Source organism: Mobula hypostoma, chromosome 3, assembly GCF_963921235.1.
Source record: "Mobula hypostoma chromosome 3, sMobHyp1.1, whole genome shotgun sequence".
Taxonomy (NCBI): domain Eukaryota; kingdom Metazoa; phylum Chordata; class Chondrichthyes; order Myliobatiformes; family Myliobatidae; genus Mobula; species Mobula hypostoma.
The window spans coordinates 136,875,314-136,899,639 of record NC_086099.1 but is presented as its reverse complement, the minus strand read 5'-3'; the positions used below and the strand labels follow the sequence as shown (position 1 = coordinate 136,899,639).

Here is a 24,326-nt window from a genome sequence, read left to right as displayed (position 1 = left end):
TAGAGCTTTGAGACCTTCCTGATGGGGGATGGAAGTATATTTAGGGACTGGACATCCAAGGTGAAAATAAAGCGGTGGGGGCCAGGGAACTTAAAATCATCGAAAAGTTTAAGAGCGTGAGAAGTGTCACGAACATAGGTCGGAAGGGATTGAACAAGGGGTGATAAAACAGTGTTGAGGTATGCAGAAACGAGTTCGGTGGGGCAGGAGCAAGCTGAGACAATAGGTCGGCCAGGACAGGCAGGTTTGTGGATCTTGGGTAGGAGGTAGAAACGGGAAGTGCGGGGTGTGGGAACTATAAGGTTGGTAGCAGTGGATGGGAGATCCCCTGAGCGGATAAAGTCGTTGATAGTGTGGGAGACAATGGCCTGGTGCTCCTTAGTGGGGTCACGATCGAGGGGTAAATAAGAGGAGGTATCCGCGAGTTGTCGCTGTGCCTCGGCAAGGTAGAGGTCAGTACGCCAGACTACAACAGCACCCCCCTTATCAGCGGGTTTAATAATAATGTTAGGATTAGTGTGGAGGGAGTGGAGAGCAGAGCATTCCGAAGGAGTGAGGTTGGAATGGGGACAAGGTGCGGTGAAGTCGAGACGGTTGATGTCCCGTCGGCAGTTGGCAATAAAGAGATCCAGAGCAGGCAGAAGACCAGAGCGGGGTGTCCATGAAGAAGAGGAGGGATGAAGACGGGAGAAGGGGTCATCGGTGGGGGTGGAAGAGTCCTTAACCTGATGGCATGAACATTGACTTCTCTAACTTCCGCTAGGCCCCACCTCCCCCTCGTACCCCATCTGTTACTCTTTTTAATGCACACATTCTTTCTCTCACTCTCCTTTTTCTCCCTCTGTCCCTCTGAATATACCTCTTGCCCATCCTCTCGGTCACCCCCCCCCGTCTTTCTTCCCGGACCTCCTGTCCCATGATCCTCTCGTATCCCCTTCTGCCTATCACCTGTCCAGCTCTCGGCTCCATCCCTCCCCCTCCTGTCTTCTCCTATCATTTTGCATCTCCCCCTCCCCCTCCAGCTTTCAAATCCCTTACTCACTCTTCCTTCAGTTAGTCCTGACGAAGGGTCTCGGCCTGAAACGTCGACTGCGCTTCTTCCTATAGATGCTGCCTGGCCTGCTGCGTTCACCAGCAACTTTGATGTATGTTGCTTGAATTTCCAGCATCTGCAGAATTCCTGTTGTTTACTCTATAAAACACTGGTTAAACTACACTTGGAATATTACGTCCTGGAATATTGTGTTCATTTCTGGTTGCCACATAATAGGACGGATGTGGAAGCTTTAGAAAAGGTGCAGAGGAGATTTACCAGGATGCTGCCTGGATTAGAGAGCATGGAGAATAATAGGTGACTTGATAGATGTGTACAAGATGGTAAGAGGCACAGAATGAACAGATAGCCACAGAGGAAGTAGCTAAAACCAGGAGGCATAATTTTAAGGTGATTGGAGGAAAGTATATGGGGTTATAGATACATGGGTGATGGAAAAATGGAGGGCTATGTAAGAGGGAAGGGCTAGATTGATCTTAGAGTAGGTTAAAAGGTTTACAAATAGAAAGCCTCTGTTGTAATCTTCTATATAGCTGAGGCTTCCAAGTATTAGCATCATACCTTTACTCTGAAACTCTTTGTATCTAAAGATCAAATAAGTATTTTATACTACATTTTAACTTGTTTTACATCTTTAAGGCTTTGTATATGGAGAATTAAGCAGTTTCTCTCATCTGTACATTTCAGATGCATGCCGATTTCATGATCTTATCTTGCCATATCAGTCTTCCCAAACTCTCTCACTTAACACTTTAAACTTTACTATTATGTTTCCATCCATTCCATCAGCCCATTTGGGTGATCCTGAGAGCTACACTATTCCTGCTGTGACTTACTAGTGCCCCAAGTTTCATAATACTGGAAAACATCACTCCACACTATAACAGCGATGATTTTAAATATTAAAAGAGGAATTGCTTTAAAATTTACCCTTCGGGAATATCATTATGTAATTTTTCACAGCAAATATCTCATCCATTGAATTTTCCAGACAATTCAATGACCTCCCACTCCGGCTGCCCAAAGGAAGATGCTTACAAACTCTAGGTATACCTTTCAGTAACCCTACAAGTCATGTCTAGGTGTCTATTGTTTGCTTCTACATGGTTTAGGTGTTTCCTGAATGGCAGAACAATATAAAATGACCAGTGATGTGTGTATAAGTACATTCTTTGGTGGCCTATCTCCCTACAACCATGTCCTGAATTCAATGCATTCCAAATTTCTCAGCCACCCTCCACATTCCTCCACCCACTACATTTCCCCAAGCATATGCAATGTTCCTTTATGCTTTTGAACAACACCTGCAAATCTGAAGGGATGGTAAACAGGATTTACTTGATGCTTGTTAGACTGCCTGTCCCACTTTAACTCCCTCAACTTACACGACAAGGTTGCTATTTATAAATCCTGAACTTTCTGGATTGAGCTAGATCATTGGCTTAATTTTATTTATTTATTTATTGTGAGCTAGAGTGCAGAGTAGTCCCTTTTGGCCCTTTGCGCGACACTGTCCAGCAATCCCCCAATTAATCACAGGATAGTTTACATTGACCGACTAACCTACTAACTGGTATGTTTTTGGACTGTGGGAAGAACCTGGAGCACCTGGAGGAACCCCACGCCATCATGGGGAGAATGTACAAACTCCTTACATGAGCAATGGTCACCTGTACTGTAAAGCATCGTGCTAACCACTGTGCTACCATACCTAATCTGTTGGGAGCCAAAATGATTTGGAATCTATTGCACACAGGCTAGTAATGGGAAACTAAAGGAAGTCACTCTATAAGTAGGGAGCTGACATCCTGCATCCAGAGTGAGGACTGTCTCCATTGAAATGATCTTCAAAGTGAGAGCAGCTGTAACCATGTACCATGCCAAAGTTTCAACTCTGAATAATGGAATCAAAACAAATGGTGCTTGAATCCAAAGACTGGCGGTGCAACCTCTGTCCTCATAAGAATCAGTGAGTCCCTTACACTTAATTGCAGCCCACCAGTAAGAAGGTACTTTGAAAATAAAACTGTCTCACTAATCTGAGGTCAAATACTTGAATTATGAAATGTTCCATGAAACATTTGAGAAACGGAATGTATTTTACCATATGGTGAAGATGTAGATGTTGCTGCTACTTTGATAATGGGATTATTTCCTCAGTAAGATTTTGAAGCAAATCAATAACAAACTGATCGATACCAGATGAAGACTTACAGTTCCTACTTGCTCTGTGCCAATGCAGAAATTTGGCTGCAAATCATTTGATAGCATCTAATACAGTCACAATTATTAACGTGCATGACTCTCTTTTCTTCCTCCTCCAGGAAATATACAAAGGAAACTGTAACCTAACCTTGGTTAAACACAGATCTTAATGACAATATTAGCTTCATAGAGGCGGCAGAAAGTTGCCAGCAATTTTACTGCATGCCTTGAGGATTGGATACAGTTTAGAATCCAGCAAAAATGGACCTAGAAAATTAAGAGTGCAAAAATAGACTATGAGAGAAAACTTGTAAGGAGCATAATAGCAGATTGTAAAAGCTTTTACAAGTTAGTAAAAGAAAACGATTAACAAAAACAAATATAGATCCCAAAAAATCAGAAATTAGTGAATTTATAATGGAAACAAGGAAATGATAGAGCAATTAAACAAAAACTTTTGCTTCTGTTTCATGGTTGAGGACGCTGAACTTGTTCAAAATGCTAGGAAACCAAGATACTAATAGCAGAGAGGAATTAATAGAAATTCTTGTTTGTAAACTTACTTGTGTGGTGAAATTATTGTGATTGAATTCTGGTATATATCCAGGTCCTACTAATCTGGATACCAGAATGCCAAAAGAAAAAAAAGATTTAGCCAAGTAAATTACAAACTTTCCAAAATTCTACAGAATGTTGAATGTTGTTCCTGCCAAGGAGGATGGGAAATGTTTAACAGAGGGAGGGAGAAGACAGGAGATTAATAAACAAGTGGAGGAAAATGAGGGAGTTAACTATAAAGGATGTGATAACAGAACACTTGGAAAATACCATCATGATTTGACAAAGTGGATTTCTGAAAGGAAAATCAAGTTCAAGAAACTTAACTGAAGTTTTGAGAAGGTAACTGGATGTAAGGAAGAACCACTGGATGTCATGTATTTTCTGACATCTAACCTGAAAGTTAAGTATGCAAAATTAAAGCACGTGGGCTTTTGTGTTTATGTACTGAGAAGGAGTGAAAACCATGTAGAAATAATTGGGCCTTTCTCAGGGGACAGGCATTGATTCGAGGGCACTGCAGGGATTAGTATTTGGGTCCCAGCAATAAACAATAATTTGGAACTGAATTTCTATATTTACTGATAATATGGAACTGGATGAGCATGAGTGTGATGAGAATACCGAGGTTACAACTGAGATATAAACAAGAAGGGCAACTGGCCAAATAAATAGAAAATACGATGTAAAATGAACAGCTATGAAGTTACATACAGATAGGAAAAAAAGACCCAGAAAGACAGAGAATTATCTAAACAGCAACAGACTGAGAAATGTTAATTGACAAACAGAAGTGACCTCATACATCAGTTACTGAAAGCAAGTTTACTTTCTCACGGGCATGCACAGTAACACAACAGAATCGATGAAAGGCTGCAAACAGGGTGGACAACCAAACAATGACAAAAAACTGTGTAAATACAAAAAAGAAAAAAAAACAATAAATATGAGATGAAGATTCCTTGAAAGTGAGTCCATAGGTTGTGTTCAGTTCAGTGTTGGGGTAAACGAAGCTGAGTGAAATTATTCTCTCAGGTTCACTAGCCTGATGGTTGAAGGGTAATAAATGTTCCTGAGGGTATTGTAGATCCTGAAGCTTCTGTACCAACAGCGAAAAGAGAGCATGGCCTGGAGGATGAGGGTCCTTGATGATGGATACTGCTTTCCTGTGACACTACTCCATGTGATGTGCTCAGTGGTGGGGAAGGTTTTACCCGTGAGGGACAGGGCTGTGTCCACTACTTTTTGTAGGCCTTTCCCCTCAAGAGCATTGGTGTTACTATCCCAGGCTGTGATTTCAAATACAGGAGCAAAGGTTTTGAATTACAATTAACTCAGACCTTGACAGTGTCATTATGCTTATTTTGTTGTTTCTTTTGTACATATATGTTTAATTTATGTTAATTTCAGTTTATGTTTACTTGTGTTTGTCCTAGTCTTGTAATGTACTGTGCTGCAGCTGGGAAAAGATAATTTTCATGGCATTTATAGCCCATGTATCTATCCCATTAACAACAATAAACTTGAACGTGAAATCACACATGCAAGTATTACGTGCCTTTTTGGACTCTTTACATAAGAAAGGATGTACTTGGCATTGAGACAGCAAAGAGGATTAGATTGACTGTGATAAACTTCGAGTTTAGAAGAATGAGAGGAAATCACATTAGAACATACAAAGTTCTAACAAAGCTTGACTGCCAGAATACTGAGAAGACAGTTTCCCTCACTGGTTGATCCTCAAAACACGACTTCAGGATTTGGGCTAAGACATGCAGAACTGAGATGAGGTGAAATTTTGAAGATGTAGAGAAATAAGGACTGAGGAGAAAAAAATGGGTGCTAAACCTGTAGAATCCTTAATGTCAGAGGGCTGTGTGGGCCAAGTCACTTCAGACAATAAACAATGAGATAGCCCTCTAGACGTAACAGGCTTGGAGACAGTGCAGTAACATGGTATTCAAATGAAGGATCAACAATGATTGTATTGAATAGGAAATCAGGCTTGAACGGCTAAATGGTCTACTCCAGCTTCTATTCTACGACGTTGCTACATTATTATGCAAACATTATCTATTGTGGTTTTACTAATTGTTACAATAAAACAATTCTTTGCTCAACAACCCTCACGAGTGTACCAGAAGTGAGAGCAAGATAAAAAAGCAGAAAAGAAAATTAACTATTGTAAATCTATTGCGCAGGTTTCAATATATATATATATATATTTTAAAAATTTCCTGTAAATGGTGTGAAGAGTCATAAAGTCATAGAATATATATACCAGCACAGAAACAGGCCTTTTAGCCCATCTAATCAATGCCAAACAATTATTTTGTCGAATCCCATCAACCTGCATCTGGACCATAGTGCTGCATACTCCTCCCATCCATGCACTTATCCAAAGTTCTCTTAAATGTTCAAATTGGAGCTGCTTCCATGACTTCCGCTGGTGGTTTATACTACTCTCTCACCACCTTCTGATTGAAGAGGCTCCCCCTCATGCTCTCCTTAAGTATTTCATTTTTCCCACATAACACATGACCTCTAGTTGCAGACTCACCCAACTTCAGTGGAAAAAGTCTGCTTGAACTTAGCCTATCTATACACCTCATAATTTTGTATATTTCTTCATTCTCCTATCCTCAGAATAAAGTCCTAACCTATTCAAACTGTCATATAACTCAAGTCCCAGCGACATCCTTGTAAAATTTCCCTGCACTCTTTCAATCCTATTGACATCTTTCCAGTAGGTAGGTGACCATAACTGCACATAATACTCAAAATTAGGCCTCACCAATGTCTTATACAACTTCAACATGACACCACAACTCCTGTACTCAATACTTTGATTTATGAAGGCCAATGTGCCAGAAGTGATATTAGTGCAATTCTAATTCAGTGGAAATAAATAAAAACATATCAAAATATCACTGAGCCCTAATTAATGGAGGAAAATCAATTAACAGGTGGACACCATCAGCACCAAGAGCAAAATGCCATTGAGCAACACATGGCAGAGCACGGCATTCTTCACACCAACAGGCACCCATCTGTTGGAAAATGTAGGCTCCATTACGTTCTATAATTTCTTCAGTGCCTGTACCCAGACCCCTCATAAATATCCAGATATTTGGACGAAAGATCAAAGCAGCTGATGGCAGTACTGGAGAAACCTACAGCCATCTGTTTTACAAGGTCATAAAAATTAAACTGTAGCCTGTAAACTTAATTTGTAAAGAAACCACATGGAACATTTGTGCAGAATTTCATTTGTTAATAGTTAAAATCAGTTAGGCTCCACATTGTTCTAAAATCTGTGCCTGGGTAACAGGACTGTCAACCTGGAGAACAGTCAGCATTGGTTAGCACCTGAATTAATAAAAGTCAGTTCAAAAAAAGACATCTGTTTCAAAACTATTCGACTTCTAATTATTGCTTGTAATGATGGCAATAAATAATAGAAACTTTTCTGAAAAGAATTTTGAAACACAAAGGACAAATACTCTATCAAAGAGGGAAAAAAACACATTACAGTTCACTTGCAGTTTGTCACAAAGCAAGTTCTCATATTGGTACAAGCTCTTGCAAAGTCGTTCACAAAGGTTCAAATAAACCATTTTATTACTAGTGATTAAGATTAAATCCCAAATCAGAACTGGGAAATTAAGAACCAGAACAATTTATTACAAACAAAATATTAGTTCTGATATTTATAGGATCCAGGGAGGATGTGGGCTATCATTAGAAAAGAAACCTGGATTAACAAAAACAGAAGGAAGACAGGAATGCAAAAATTGCTGAGTAGAAATAAGAAAAAAGTTCTGAATACTGCTATCACATCACCATCTGGACTGGAAAATCCCTCCCTCATCCTGTAGGAGCTGGACAACTTTGAATTTGCCAACTATCTGCCCACTGTCCATCATTTCACAAGGTTGGCATCACTTGCTCCAGAAACATCATAGCTTCTTCAAAGAAGAGCACTGTTTTCAGCACACTGTTCAGGGTGGCCTCAGATATTTGTCTGCTATGTCTCCAAAGGGACGACAACCCTGATCTCAGGTGCTTTGATTTCCAGGTGACTATTCTAGTAATGACCCTGTCACTACAACATCAGTATCATATTTCTCACATTGGCAGACAGCTTCTCATTCTGCAATTCTATAATTGACCCAGTGCAGGGTTGGACCAGATCAGCACCTGGCTTAGCACCTTTGGAATTCTACCTTAAGAGAGAAGTCTGACGCTCAATTTTTCTACTTCAATCACATATCTCCCGCTGCATATTTATTTTGCATTAATGACAACACTTTCTAAGGCCTTCCACTCTTGATAGGCCCTCAAATGTATTGAAGAAATGCCCAGAACAGACAAACTTTAAGCACTCTGAGCAAGGAAACACCTGACTTTTAAATTGTCTTCAGTTGTATTATTTAGTTCCAACACGAGACAATTAAAAAAATCCAAAACACTTTGTCTCCCCCGTTGTTAGTGAAGAAATCTCTTTGAAAGCAATGCTTAAACTGTCTTTATGCCATAGGAAGAGTTGGAGCAGGAAAAAAAGGGGTTAACTGTTTCTCCCCTCAGTCAGTCTGTGAACAGCTGCATTGACAATTCAAATGAAAACAGCCCTAAATCCTGCTTGTCACACTGATGATATATTGCCTGTAATGGGATGTTTCCAACACTTCTCCATGTGGCTGCTCATATTCACAGTAGGCTTTGCAAACACAGCACATACCATCTTATACACGCACCTCATGCTTGTGATAGCAATGTAGAGAAACCATCCACTTACAGTAAAATTTAGAAGTACATTGACCACCTTTATCAAATTCCAATTGATAGAACAGTTTGAGTTATTGATTATGCCTCAGGATCTGGTAATTGGAAACGGTAACGGACCAGGAGAGTCAAGAAATTAACAGATTTAGTAAGCTATTACATGTTCACAGCAAACCGGGTGAATTATTTTTATTCATTGGAGAGATATCTTTATAAATTGGATGTCAAGTCCATTACAGAAAAACGTGATAAGCATATAACCAGCTTGCGAGGAAATGTTATTCTTGGACATAAATCTTCATAAACTGGCAAAGCATAAAGCTAATTTGTAGCTCTTCAGAACCAAGGTACTTTAACCCAAGGAGTTCAACAGAAATAATTTCTGGCAAAATGATTAGATCTCAAATAAAAAAAAATGAAGCTACATTTGTTAGGGAGAATTCTGTAGTTATATGAATATAGCAGATATTATTTCAATAAAGAATCAAGCTTCAGTAAATTACAACCAGTAGATTGAAGTTAAACTGGCCTGTAGACTAACTGATATTGTTTGCAAAATTTGACCATGAGATGTTCAGATATGCACATCAAACATTAAGACAATGGAAACACAAAATACTCTGCAGATGCTGGGGTCAAAGCAACACTCACAACATGCTGGAGGAACTCAGCAGGTCGGGCAGCATCCGTGGAAACGATCAGTCAACGTTTCAGGCCGGAACCTTTCATCAGGACTGAAGAGAGAAGGGGCAGAGGCCCTATAAATAAGGTGGGAAGCAGAAGGCTGGTAGGTTCCAGGTGAAAAACCAGTAAGGGAAAATATAAAGGGGTGGGGGAGGGGAAGCAGGGAGGTGATAGGCAGGAAAGGTGAAGAAGGAATAGGGGAAAACACAATGGGTAGTAGAAGGAGGTGGAACCATGAAGGAGGTGATAGGCAGCTGGGGGAGGGGGCAGAGTGAAATCGGGATAGGGGAGGGAGGGGGAGGGAATTACCCGAAGTTGGAGAATTCTAGGTTCATACCAAGGGGCTGGAGACTACCTAGACGGTATATGAGGTGTTGCTCCTCCAACCTGAGTTTAGCCTCATCATGGCAGTAGAGGAGGCCATGTATGGACATTGGTGAAACCCGACGCAGGTTGGCGGACCACTTCGTCGAGCACCTCCGCTCCGTCCGCCACAACAGACAGGATCTCCCAGTTGCCACCCACTTCAACTTTGCTTCCCACTCCCATTCGGATATGTCCATACATGGCCTCCTCTACTGCCATGATGAGGCTACACTCAGGTTGGAGGAGCAACACCTCATATACTGTCTAGGTAGTCTCCAGCCCCTTGGTATGAACATAGAATTCTCCAACTTCCGGTAATTCCCTCCCCCTCCCTTCCCCTATCCTGATTTCACTCTGCCCCCTCCCCTAGCTACCTATCACCTCCCTCATGGTTCTGCCTCCTTCTACTACCCATTGTGTTTTCCCCTTTTCCTTCTTCACCTTTCCTGTCTATCACCTCCCTGCTTCCCCTCTCCTACCCCTTTATCTTTCCCCTTACTGGTTTTTCACCTGGAACCTACCAGCCTTCTCCTTCCCACCCTCCCCCCACCTTCTTTATAGGGCCTCTGCCCCTTCCCCCTTCAGTCCTGACGAAGGGTTCCGGCCCGAAACGTCGACTGATTGTTTCCACAGATGCTGCCCAACCTGCTGAGTTCCTCCAGCGTGTTGTGAGTGTTATTAAGACAATGGAGTTGTGTTGATTGGCTTGCATCAGACCGGATAACAAGGCTAAGTTATTTGTACTAATATGACTGAATTCAAGCTGGCAGACCAGGCTGATATTGTCACTTAGCATTATCAAACATGTCACAAGTATAGTTGCTGATCTATTGTGTATTCAGAGAATCAGCTCATACAAACACTCTTGGGCATCTGCCTTTCTGTTTTCAGAAGTTTTTAGAATATCTGTGTCATTAGCTTGCCCCGGCAGAAGTGTCTCCCACTGTAGATGTGTAATTCCAAGGAAGTATTGTCAACCTAAAATATTGAAGGAAGTAATGTCATTGTAACTATTGAAATTGTATTGAATCATCTGCGGTAACCTTTGACCTTAAGGGTATAAAAATGTGATGTACTTTTGGGTTTTAAAACTTCTACTGAAAGTGTCTGCATGTGAATACCTGCTTGTTATGATAAAAAGAAGTCTCTATCACCAGCTTCAGTGTCTCTCCGGCGACTTCGATCACAGTTACAGAAAGTTTCATCTAACATAGTTTGGGATGGAATCCATTTGAAGTGTGCAGGATTAGGATTGCAACAATGAACATTCTTATATTTAATTGTGTCTTACATTTGGATTCTACAGTCATGGAAACTGAGAAGTAGGGAGTTGTACTGGAGATGTACGAGGGGTGATTGATAAGTTCGTGGCCTAAGGTAGAAGGAGTCAATTTTAGAAAACCTAGCACATTTGTTTTTCGTACATTTACACACTTAGTCCAGCGGTCGTGGAGCATACAAATCCCTTCTTTGTAGAAGTCGGCACCTTGGACCTCCAGAAAGTGGTCGACAGCAGGGGTGATTGATAAATTCATAGCCTAAGGTAGAAGGAGGTGAGTTATTAACTGCAAACTTTCTGCATTTTCACTCAGAGTTGAACTGCACGTGCATGTAACAAGACCTGTATAACTCATCGCCTTCTACCTAGGGCACAAACTTATCAATCACACCTGCGTGGACCACCTGGAGGTCCAAGACACTCTCGTTATATGCACGTGCAATTCAACTCTTTGAGTGATAATGCAGAAAGTTTGAAGTTAATAACTCATCTCCTTCTACCTTAGGCCACAAACTTATCAATCACCCCTGCTGTGGACCACTTCGAGAAAGAAGGGATCCGTATGCTCCATGACTGCTGGACTAAGTGTGTAAATGTAGGAGGGAACTATGTTGAAAAATAAATGTGCTAAGATTTCTACAACTGACTCCTTCTACCTTAGGCCATGAACTTATCAATCACCCCTCGTATATGGAGAAAAATTGAGTACTGTGTTCAGCAGATTGTCATTCAACTGACACCTCTTTTTTCACAAAAAACTATATAAGGAAGTGGCATAAAAAAATCAGCTGGTATCTGTAGCTTTCAAATTGAAGAGCAGTCATCAATGAGAAGACACTAACCAGCATCTTACAGAGGATGGAGGCTGCTGGTGACTTCGGCCAAACCTGCAAAGATGACATCTTCACCAGCAGTTCAAAAACAAATGGAGCTCTGAAAATGCTTATTTTGTGGCATAGAGATAAACTATACAAAAAAAACCTCCCTGCTTCTGGATCACACGTAATCTACCTCGTTATGACCTTGCACATAACATTTACTTGCACTGTACTTTTTCCAAGGCCTTTACATAGAAACATAGAAAACCTACAGTACAATACAGGCTTTTTGGGCCACAATACTGTGCCGAACATGTACTTACTTTAGACATTACCTCGGGTTACCATAGCTCTCTATTTTTCCAAGCTCCATGTACTTATCCAGGAGTCTCTTAAAAGACCCTATCGTATCCGCCTCCATCATCTTTACACTTTATCCTGCATTGTTTTTATTTTACCTTATTCTAGTTCAACTGTGTAATGATTTGATCTGCATTAACGGTACACAACACAAGCTTTTCACTGTATCTTGGTGCCTGTGACAATAATAAACCAATACTAGTACCAATCATATGTTGCTCAATCTGTCGTCAAAATAAAATTGGATGAGTGTGTCTGCCTCCTCCTGTTTTGTGCACTGCCACTCCCAGAGCTCAGATCCCTCTCCCACTGACTTTAATGCTTTTTGCTATTATTGATCTTTCTCTTACAATCTTGTACCTCTCTACCATTTAGGTTCTGTGAGTCTGCTTCTATTTCAACATACCAAATGTACCTTGCACTCTATTTACTGCAGATACAGAACAGAGGAGTGTTTTTTTTTAAACCACCGTTATACTAGTTTCTGCCGTCGAGTTTCTCAGGAAGGCAGATCCCAGTTGTGCAGCCGTCTGATTTCGACAATAACCTGTACACATAGGTATGCTGTCTTTATTATACCAAAATTCAACAGAACTCCTCACATAAAGAATGCAGACATAATCTCTCAGAACCTCAGGAGAAATCTAAAAGTAGGGTCAACCTGATCCAGAACCTGATGAGATCACAAGGCGAACATACACTTTGTAAAGTTACATACAGCAGGGCACATGCTATAACAGAGTAGTGATTTCAAGTTGGCTATTAAACTTGCATGCAAAATCTGACAATGTCCAGCTTATGTTTAACACAAATACCTTGTTTTCATTGCTACCATCAGGAAAGAGGTACAGAAGCCTGAAGTCACATATTCAAAGATTCAGGAACAGCTTCTCCCCTCTGCCATCCGACTTCTGAATGGGCATTGAACCCATGAAAACTACCTCATGACTTTTTTTATTTCTATTTTTACACTACTTATATATTTTTATATATATATATATATATATATATATATATATATATACTTACTGTAATTCACTTTGTATTGCGTGATACTGCAGAAGCAAGGACAACAAATTTCATAACATATGCCAGTGATATTAAACCTGATTCTGATTCTGAGAAAACAGCTACAAATTTAATGAGCAAATTGATTATTATTGGAAAAAATGTACTTTTTTTACTAATTCTAGTTGACAGTCAGATAACGGACCCAACTGGATTGCTGTGTATAAATTTGTCGAATATAAACATCCTGACAATGCCTTGAAGAGAGATAATTAACTCCCACTTAACACATTCTTTATGCACTCTGACTACTTTCTCCACTCTTAGGTCTACAGCTGCAAAAACATTCTTCAGTACCCAACATGCCAATGCTTTAGCAAAGTTTTCCAGGGAAGCCGTTCTCGTGACTAAATTGGACTGTGAGGTTGTGTAGTCTCTGTTGCAGTAACATAATCTTCACTTATAGTAATAGGCCCCTAGTAAATGACAGTCATCCTTGGTAACTAATTTTACCTTATGTCTCAGCACAAAAACTAAAAGTTCAAAGTAAATTTATTATCAAAGTACATACATGTCACCGTATACAACCTAAGATTAATTTTAGAGACATATCAGAATGGGAATGGGACATGGAATTAACATGTGGACCTGTTGGTATGGTAGTCACTTCCCAGGCAGGAGTTGATATGTTTCATCACCAACCTCTCAAAAACCTCATCACTGTGGTTGTAAGTGCTACTAGACAATAGTCATTGAGGCAGGCTACTATATTCTTAGACACCGATATAATTGAAGTCTGCTTGAAGCATGTGGGTGCCTCAGACTGCCGAAGCACATTTTAATTCCATGTCCCATTCCCACTCTGATATGTCTACCCACGGCCTCCTCTACTGTCAAGATGAAGCTACACTCAGATTGGAGGAACAATACTTTATATGCTGTCGGGTAGCCTCCAACCTGACGTCATGAACATTGACTTCTCTAACTTCCGTTAATGCCCCACCTCCCCTTCGTACCCCATCCGTTATTTATTTATATACACACATTCTTTTTTTCTCTCTCTTTTACTCCCTCTGTCTCTCTCACTATACTCCTTGCCCATCCTCTGGGATTCCCCCCTCCCCTTTTCTTTCTCCCTAGGCCTCCTGTCCTATGATCCTCTCATATCCCTTTTGCCAATTAACTTTCCAGCTCTTAGCTTCATCCCTCCTCCTCCCGTCTTCTATCATTTCAGATCTCCCCCTCCCCCCCCACTTTCAAATCTCTTACTAACTCTTCTTTCAATTAGTCCTGACGAAGGGTCCGAAACGTCAACTGTACCTTTTCCTAGAGATGCTGCCTGGCCTGCTGCATTCACCAGCAAATTTATGTGTGTTGCTTGAAATTCCAGCAACTGCAGATTTCCTCGTGTTTGTGTTTTCATATTCTATAATTCCCTATATACTCTCTAGTCCTATTCTCTACCATACACTTTACACTCATCATCCCCTAATGGAAGTACATAAATAACTAAGTGTAAATGTCATGCAGATGCAGTTTAAAGGCCAAATGTTATCTTCAGATAAGGCAGGAAGTCAATTTTAATGATAAATAGAGACACAAAGGACTGCAGATGCTGGAATCTGGAGTAGCACTAAAAGTGTCAAAGGAACTCAGTGAGTCAGGCAGAATTAGAATCAGTTTTAGTAGCACCAGCATATGTTAAGAAATTTGTTGTTTTGCAGCAGCAGTACATAATAACACAGGGAAAAACATGAATTACAATAAGTATATGTATAAATAGTTAAATTAAATAAGTAGTGCAAAAATAAAAATAAAAACGTAGTGAGGTAGTGTTTATGTGTTCAATATCCATTCAGAAATAAGATAGCAAAGGGAAGAAGTTGTTCCTGAATCATCGAGTGTGTGCCTTCATCCTTCTGTACGTCCTGTCTGATGACAGCAATGTGAACAAGCCTTTTTGAGGCATTGCTCCTTGAAGATGTCCTGGATGCTATGGAGGTTAGTGACCATGATGGAGCTAAGTTTACAACTTTCTGCAGCTCGTTTTGATCCTGTGCCATAACCCCTCCCCGCCCCCATACCAGACGGCGATGCAGCTAGTTAGAATACTCTCCACGGTCCATCAGTAGAAATTTGTGAGACGCCTGATCAGTTGTGTGCTTCCAGCATTTTGTGTTTTGTTTAATGATAAATAGATCTGGGTTTACAGAATTAATTTTGTTCACATTTTGATGTTTTAAAAACTACTTTTCAGTTGAGGATTCATTTATAAATTCCAATGGTAATTGCCTTTCTAAATGTCATACTGTAATTAAAATCCCTTTTTCAGTGATGGTATTTCAGAACCTCCTCTGGCAGCAGGTGCAAATGATTCTTTTAAAGTGCTAGTTTCAATATAAATGAAAACGTAATAATTTACAATAGATAAAATTGGCAAGTGCTATATACTGTGGATAATAGTTTAATATATAGTTATAGCAGATCTCATTTGCACAGCATATCAGAGGTTTTACTTTCATTTATGTGGCATATTAAAATGCAACAAAGAGCATCAGTGTAACCGATCAGGTGTAATTAGAATGTATTTTGCTGATTTTTATTTTTGATCTGGGAATATAGTGTAAAACTATCCACTAAAAATTGTCTGAAAGAGAATTCCTTTTTTGATCTCCATATACTTCCCTTTAATATTTTTAAATCATACTATTTTCAATACTGACGATAAACAATGAGATTGTGTGCAAATATCGCCAATTTAACTTATTTAACAGCATGGCTTAAGTTGAAAGGGAGGGTGTAAACTACTCCTGAGGCAGCCCTAAACTTTGGCAGCTGTTGAGGGCAGTCCTAGCCTTTGATAGAAAGTGGGGTGAAATTCTAAACTACCACTGTATCAAGCTGAGACTGTTATAGAATTCAGCAGGAAGGAGCCTAAAACATTTTTACTGTCATTACTGTGGAAGAATCATTCTGGATTAAAACCAATCTGAAGTGGAATGAGAAGTTATCTTGTGAGTACCTCATGCTCATAACAAATGAGAGAAAGTAGTGGTGTTGTAGGACAGGTTTGTACCTTCCAAATGAATCTCACGGAGACTCAAAATTCAACTCTGTAGTTTCTATTAAATTTGGTGAAGACTCATAAGTGGAAAAAGGAATTACTGCGTATAGCTGCTCTGCTTGAGGCCAGATAAGCCAACAAAGAATTAGGTTCATGTACCAAGGTTTGTAAATACAGTGGCCCCAAAAGAAAGACCATCTGTTTTGCTCTTGAAAATCTTTTCTAATCATAAGCAAGCCATTTTCTGAAGTATTCCTTTCAGTCAGTATAGCCCCCGGAAAAAGCCAATATTATCAACATGTTGATCAAACTTGACTTATTCAGAAGGGATGTTACTGTCTCTTTAAATGAATAAACAACATATTTTTGGTTGAAGATTCACAACCTTAGAAGGCTAATTTGAGACTGCAGTCATGAGCTTCAACAACTATCAATAACAGGAAATTCATATGTCATTAATTTTTGAACTCCTCTGACTCCAGGCTCCCAAGGGTAAACGTCATATGGCTGAAAGCTCGAAACAGTAAAGAGATAGTGAAAAAAAAATGACATTCTTTGAGCTTTAATTCCCCCATGTACACAATCACCAACTGTTCACATGGCAACACTCGCAAATCAGGTGTGTTACAGGAAGACTGCATGGTTCCAAAAAGCAACAGTAATCAAGAACAGGAAGCAGGAAGATAGCTCTACCTTTCTGAACAGAATGGAATGTTCGAACAATGAGTCATACCCCATGTATTATTAGATCTATTCAGAAGCTTGGATGTTTGCATTAAGCATCCAGAGGCTAGTGACAAAGTTGAGAAAGCAATCAAAAATCAGCAAGAATGTTCTAAAAGTTTATTCCAATACAGAGGCTGATTTTGCAGCTTTCCACCGGCGAAAAACCATTACCCTGGACTCTTCCACATAATGAGTAACAGCTTCTTCCCACCTACCCTGCAAATCAATATCTTAACCATTCAATGAAATTATCCTTTAATTTTCTATATTCAAAAAATACAAGCTTGCAACCTGTTTTCACAATTGATGTCTTTAGATAATGAGCCATAAATAATTTCTTCTGTTGGCTTTCAGCCCTCCAATGTACTACTCCCAATATCTCTTTATACCTGGTATTTTTCCCTGAAGAGAAAGGGTTTACCACTGCAAGGTATTTAGTACAGTCCATACTTTTTGTGTAAACCATTTATGATTGCAGTACAGAACATCTAATGATGAGTAAGATGATAAATTAACTGGATAGTATACACCATATGTGATAGACAGACCCCTAACTTGTATGGAGTACATAGGCACCATTTTGTTATTACACTCTTTCACTTCAGGCACAATATATTACACTCCGTCACCACTTTTTTATTTTTATTTTTGCAATGCTTATTTAGTTTAACGATTTCATATATATATAGTATACACGCTTACTGTAATTCACATATTTTCTCTATTATGTATTGCATTGTACTGTTACCACAAAGACAGCAAATTTCACAACTTATGTCAATGATATTAAACTTGATGCTGATTCTGACACAGTTTTAAAAAACTAAGCAAAATCAGTTGACTAATACTTCCTTCCTCATTCTATTTCTCATCAGAGATTATTCTGAAGCAAAACTACCATTTGTCATTGTTACCAGCATTCATTAACACAAAATAATTGCATGGCCAAAAATAAATTCAACAAACTTTGAATAGAAATGTTGGCTAGTAGTTAACGTCCATTGCAGGAAAGAATTCCACTTAACAGCACTGCTTCATCATTTAAAAATAATAAATTATTAATCCATCCCTATCTTCCTTTTCTGGTCAGCAGGATGCCACAGGGAAAAATAAAGAGATTAGGTCACTCAGGACAGATACAATTCTGGCAACGTCTCTACTCTGCTGGTAGGCACCACATTGCAGTCAATTATAGAATCAAACTACAAGCCAAAAATTACTCTAGCAATTTACAGCAAGAATAACATGAAGACTACTGAGGGTAGATGAATTAATGGATAGGTCTGGTGAAAGGGGGTTCACTTGATTAAACTTTTCTGTTACTCATTCTATGCAAAGTTTGTATAAAACAGCCGATTTCTTGTCTCCTGTGAAAACAGATGAACTCAATTGAACATTTTGATCCTTTGCTAAAAAATGGATGGCTGGTACAAATTTACTCATAGTCTGCAGGGACCTGCTCTACTACACAAAAGGGCAATAGAATTTCTTCTGAATGCTCCCTACTTTTCCTTGTAACTTCAGCAGTAACCTCAGTGAAATGGGACAAATTGCTATTTTTAATGTGTTCTCCAGAGCTTTCACTTTCAAAGTTATGATGGGAAATTAAGAGAAACACCGTGGAAAGTTCCTGAAAACTAAACATTTGTGCTTATGATGAAGGAATGAAAGTGATGGCAGTGAATCATCACAGCTACCATTCATGCCGATCATCCTCAGATAATGTATCATTCAGAGGTAGATAATAATTCATTCTCTTCAGCTGAAACAGGGTTAGAGAACAGAGGTAACTGGACAAGAACTCATGTATGTAACTTAGACAACATTGACATCATTTTAAGTCATACATTCTGCTCTTCTAGTATTTTCATCATAAAATCCTTTGTGTACACATTTAATGGTAATAGGCAATTGTATTCTCCTGTCAGTGCTGGTTCCGTAATACTTCAGCTGGTAGGAGAGTGCAATTACAGACAGCCAGAGAAACAAATGTGCTCTGCACATTTTTCAGGTAGATAACAGATGTCTACAGGTCCAACATTACAGTCAAATGTCTACTTACCTCATGGTGAAAATACCAAAAGTGTTTAAATCTTTCTTGGTGCTGCTAGATGTAGAATCCTTGCAAGTAGAGTTGAGAAACTGCAAGACCCTGATGGGAGTTATATACAGGCCCCCAAACAGTAGCCAGGATGTGGGATATAAATTTCAACGGGAAATAGAAAAGGCATGTAATAAGGACAATGTTACAATAGTCATGGGGTATTTCAATTTGCAGGAAGATTGGAAAAGTCAGGTTGACGTTGGATCTCAAGAGAGACAATTTGCAAACTGCCGCTCGAGATGGCTTTTTAGAGCAGCTTGTGGTTGAGCCCACTGGGGAAAAGGCAATTCTGAATTTGGTGTTGTGTAAGTTTGATTAGGGAGCTTAAGATAAAGTAACCCTTACGAGACAGAGATCATAATATGATAGAATTCACCCTGCAGTCTGAGAGAGAGAAGACAAAAGCAGAGATATCAGTATTACAGTAGAGTTAAGTGAGTTAGAGAGACATGAAAGAGGAGCTGGCCAAAGTTGATTGGAAGGGGACATCCGCAGGGATGAAGGTAGAACAGCAATGGGTGGAGTTTCTGGGGCAGTTCAGAAGACACAGTATAGGTACATCCCAAAAAAGTAGTATTCTAAAGTGAGAATGAAGCAAGTGCGGCTAGAAAGGGAAGTCAAAGACAACATTAAAGGAAAAGTGAGGACATAAAATATAGCAAAAATTAGTGGTTTTAAAAATTAGAAGCTTTTAAAAACATAGAAAGCTACTAAAAACATAAGAAGAAAAAAAATGAAATATAAAGGTAAGCTAGCCATTAATAGCAAAGAGGATATCAAAAGACTTCCCAGATTTGTGGTGTAAAAGGTGACAGCATGGGAAAATGTGGGACAAAGAAATGGTGAACAAATTTAATAAGTATTTTGTACCAACCTTCACTGTGGAAGACACTGGCCACATGCCAGAAATTTGAAAGTGTCAGAGGGCAAAAGTGAGTGTAGTTGCTACTACTAACGAGAAAGTGCTTGGGAAGCTGAAAGGTCTGAAAGTGGGAAAGTCACCTTGGTCAGATGGATTACACTGCAGGGTTCTGAGAGAGGTACCTGATGAGATTGAGGAGGCATTACTAATGATCATAGAAGAATCATTAGATTCTGGAACGGTTGCAGAAGACTGCAAGATTGCAAATATCATTCCATTCTTTAAGAAGAGAGAGAGGTAAGGAAAGAAAGGAAATTATAGGCCAGTTAGCTTGCCTTCAGTAGTTGGGGAGATGTTGGAGTCCATTACTAAGGATGAGATTTTGAGTACTTGGAGACACATGGTAAAATAGGTCAAAGCCAGCATGGTTTTCTGAAGCAGAAATCTTGCCTAACAAATCTGTTGGAATTTTTTTGAGGAAATAACAGGCAGAGAAGACAAAGGAGAACCAGTAGAAGTTGTTTTCTTGGATTTCCAGAAGGCCATTGACAAGGTGTTGCAGATAAGGTTGCTTAGCAAGATAAGAGCCCATAGTATTACAGGAAAGATACTAGCATAGATGGAAGATTGGTTGACTGGTAAGAGCCAAAGAGTTGGAAAAAAGGGGGCCTATTCAGGTTGGCTGCTGGTGAGAAGTGGTGTTACACGGGGGTTGGTATTGGGACCGCTTCTTTTCATGTCAAATGCCAACAATTTGGATGACAGAATTGATGGCTTTGTGACCAAGTTTGTAGATGATACAACGATAGTGCAGGGTCAGATAGTGTTGAGGAAGTAGGGAGTCTGCAGAAGAACCTGGACAGATTGGGAGAATGGGCAAAGAAGTGGGAGATGGAATATATTTTAAGGAAGGGTATGTTCATGCACTTTGATAGAAGGAATAAAGCTGCGGGCTATTTTCTACATGGGGAGAAAATTCCAAAATCAGCTAACTTACAATGACCAAGTAACCTACCAATCAGTACATCTCTGGATTGTGGAAGGAAAATGGAGCGCCCTGAGGAAACCAAAGCAGTCATGGGGGGAACATATAAACTTCTTACAGACAGCCCCAGGAATTGAACCCAGGTGACTGGAACTGTAAAGCGCTGTGCTAACCACCACTCTACCATGCTGCCCCCAACAGAATTGAGACAAGAGGGAATTTTGTTAGTCAGGGGAGGGGGTGGTGGTGAATCTGCAGAATTCTTTGCTACGAACGTCTGTGGAGGTCACATCACTGAGTATACTTAAAGTAGAGGTTTGACAGGCTCTTGGTTAGTCAGGGCATGAAAGGTTGCGGGGAGAAGGCAAGGGGAATGGGGTTGAGAGGGATAATAAAGATAAGACAAGATTGTCAAACAACTTTGGGACCAACTAATTTCACTTAAACTAATTTAAGATCAGAGTGCAGAGATAGAGAGTGGAAGGTCTCATGCTATCCATTCGAAGTAGGCTGCCATGGGTTTATTGCGTTCACTTTCCAGAAGTGGCTGCTTGACCTTGGCTTCACTAGAAGAGAGATCAAGTCAACCAGCAGGGCTGTAGCTGAGGCAGCAGAGAAAGGATCAGCATGGGTGTGGACCAAGTATGTCCAGAGGGGCAGATAGTCAGACAGTATATACCTATCTTGCAAACCCTTCAGTAGTTGCATAGACACCTGAAGAGCAGACTATCTGTTGGATGGAAGTGACCAACAACTCTGATAGAGGCAGATGCCAAGTTTTTAAGCTCACCAGTGGGAGCTGGTGCTTTAGCACTGCTAGCCCACGACCTCGAGGGAGTCTTGATCATAAGCGGGCCGAAACTCCTGAAGACAGGTGGCAGACCAACTGATGATCCCACTGGTGACAGCACAGGACAGTAAATATCTTAGTCCACGTGTATTTTTAACTCAACACTCTCTTCTGCCTTTAGGATGTGCCGCTACACAGCAAAACAAAGTGAGATCCCAGTTCAATTTGCCTCATTAGAGGCATGCAGCAAATATTTGAACTAGATCATCCTACAATTTGCACACAATTCATTTATTAGGCTGTTAGGTTTGTATGAGTGGATCCATTACAGAAGTTCATATGAATGTTAACAGCAGGTTTTATAAAATAATTTAAAAATGAAGAATTTTGAAAGAGCACAAAGGGAGTCAAAGATTCAAATCTGAGACCATGTACTGCTTCAATAATTTACAAATCATCTACTAAAACATTGACTGAAAATAGGAGAAAGCTTATTAGAATTACTTAAATATTTTGGGGATGAGGATCTGTAGCTGTAAAGATTAAGCTGGAGAAGCTGCTCTTCAGTAAAGAAGAATGAGCAGAGATTTGATCAGAGTTTAAAAGATTATATCTGGTCACTATTCCCCATGGAAGATGGTCTGATGACATGTAAGAGAATAATTTAGAAGGTTACAGACGAAGGGTAAGAGAAATAGGACTAAAGGGATTGCTCTGCTAGCAGCCAATGTAGCAAAATGGTCTAATTCCTTGACATAATAATTGAATGATTTTATGTAAATAAAGCTCGTATGGAAGTCGTGGAAAGTTCTTTTTCATTCTCATTAAAACTAATTCTTCTTGTCTGTCATTCAGGAAGCCACTGACTTTCAATTTTCCACAAATTTAGTTAAATTGAAGATATTTGGATTATTGCTGTTGCCTAGAGACAGTGTTCTTTTTCATGCATTTTATTCGGATTATTTTCATTAACAGCTGTATGTTTCTTTATGAGTTACCAGCTGTTTTGGAGCAATGTAAGATTATTTTACAAAGCTGTTCATCAGTTACTCTGACACTCAGGGGATGACACATATATCGTATAAAGTCAATAGTAACTGAGATTAAAACTAAGGAGGACAAACCTGCAGTTACATCACATTTCAATTCCAATCCCCATTCCTATTCCGACATGTCAGTCCATGGCCTCCTCTTCTGCCACTCTCAAATTGGAGGAGCAACCACTAATATTCTGTCTATGTAGCCTTTAACGTGATGGCATGAACATCAATTTCTCCCACTTCAATAATATATTCTCCTTCCTCCTTCCCTCTTCTTTGTTTCCCTACTTTGGCCTCTTACCACTTCTTCTCACCTGCCCATTCTCACGCCCAATGCCTCTCCTCCTTCCGTTTCTCCTATGATCCACTCTCTTCTCCTATCAGATTCCTTCTTCTCCAGCCCTTTACCTTTTCAACTGATCACCTCCCAGGTTCTTACATTATCCCCTCTCCCCCACCCACCTGGTTTAACCTATCACCTTTTAGCGTGCCCTCCTCTCCTTCCCCCACCTTCTCATTTCGTTATCTTCCCCTTCCTTTCCAGTCCTGATGAGGGTCTCGGCTGGAAACATTGATTGTTTATTCATTTCCGTAGATGCTGCTTAGCCTGCTGAGTTCCTCCAGCATTTTGTGCTAGTTGTTATATGACAACTGTTTGGATGATAAAGGATCAGAAAACTGGAAAAAACACTGGGGTACGAAAACAAAAACAATGTAGAAAAAAATTAAAAAGCCTCTTGCAACATTGACATTTGGTTAGGTATATGTGGAAACCTGCAACATCTCTTCGACAATGCTATTGCTTTTTGATGATGTGGTAGAAATTAAACACGGCATGTAATAGACTCAAAGGCATTCTGAACAACCAGCATGGATCTAGAATGGGACCTTCTTTCTGAGAATCTGCTGCAAAATGGGAATTAAGTGGTAGAAAACCTACAAATGCTGAAAGTATTCAATTGCCAATATGTTTACTGGCAGCTATAAAAATGACATGACAGCTATAAACTGCTATTTGGTTATAAAACACAACAGTGTATAAATCTTTTTAAAATGTCAATATTCTGGGTGGTATTATTAAACCTTTAAAAATTAGACACATAATCAATAAAACCAGATTTCTGACTTACAAATTCAAAGTATCTTCCTTTTGATACTGAAATATGAAAAGTTCAACCCCTCAGACTTCTGTCTCCATGCCTTTTTCTGTAAATCAGTTCAATGAAATTCCAAAGAGCACAAACCAAGATTTATTAATCCACCAGGGCCAGTAAAATGAGTATTTTCCCCTTTTTCAGCCTCTATGATTTTATCTCCTTCTTCATGGCAAACATTTTAGAAATGAGCCAAATTATTTTTTTCTCTCTACTGTGATTCTATGAAAATGAATTTTGAAACAGAATAATTATTTCAAAATCATTTCTTTCTGTCATTTTTTTGGCAAAAAAGATCTACGTAATGTTTTCCATTCTCCTGATTTTGCTCTTAATTTTTTACTCTTATTTTTCTAAAAGTTATAACATTAACAATGTCTATCTTGAGGACGGAACAGAAATTATTGTAACTTGGCATTGTCATGATCTGTCCAGCTGTACAATAGACTGGTCACTTCCATTTGTAAACATGAGATCTAAAGAG

The 24,326-nt window shown here is 39.5% G+C and overlaps 1 protein-coding gene and 1 long non-coding RNA gene across 2 annotated transcripts in view; one reads left to right on the top strand and one right to left on the bottom strand.

The window, feature by feature from the left end:
- The window catches only part of agmo (alkylglycerol monooxygenase), a 403,147-nt gene that overhangs the window by 30,444 nt on the left and 348,377 nt on the right, over positions 1 to 24,326 (bottom strand). The window lies entirely within an intron of this gene.
- LOC134344268 (uncharacterized) overlaps positions 14,613 to 24,326 on the top strand; it is an 86,491-nt gene continuing 76,777 nt past the window's right edge. The window contains exon 1 of the long non-coding RNA XR_010017405.1: positions 14,613 to 15,118. This is a non-coding gene — a long non-coding RNA (uncharacterized LOC134344268). The remainder of the gene's footprint in view (positions 15,119 to 24,326) is intronic.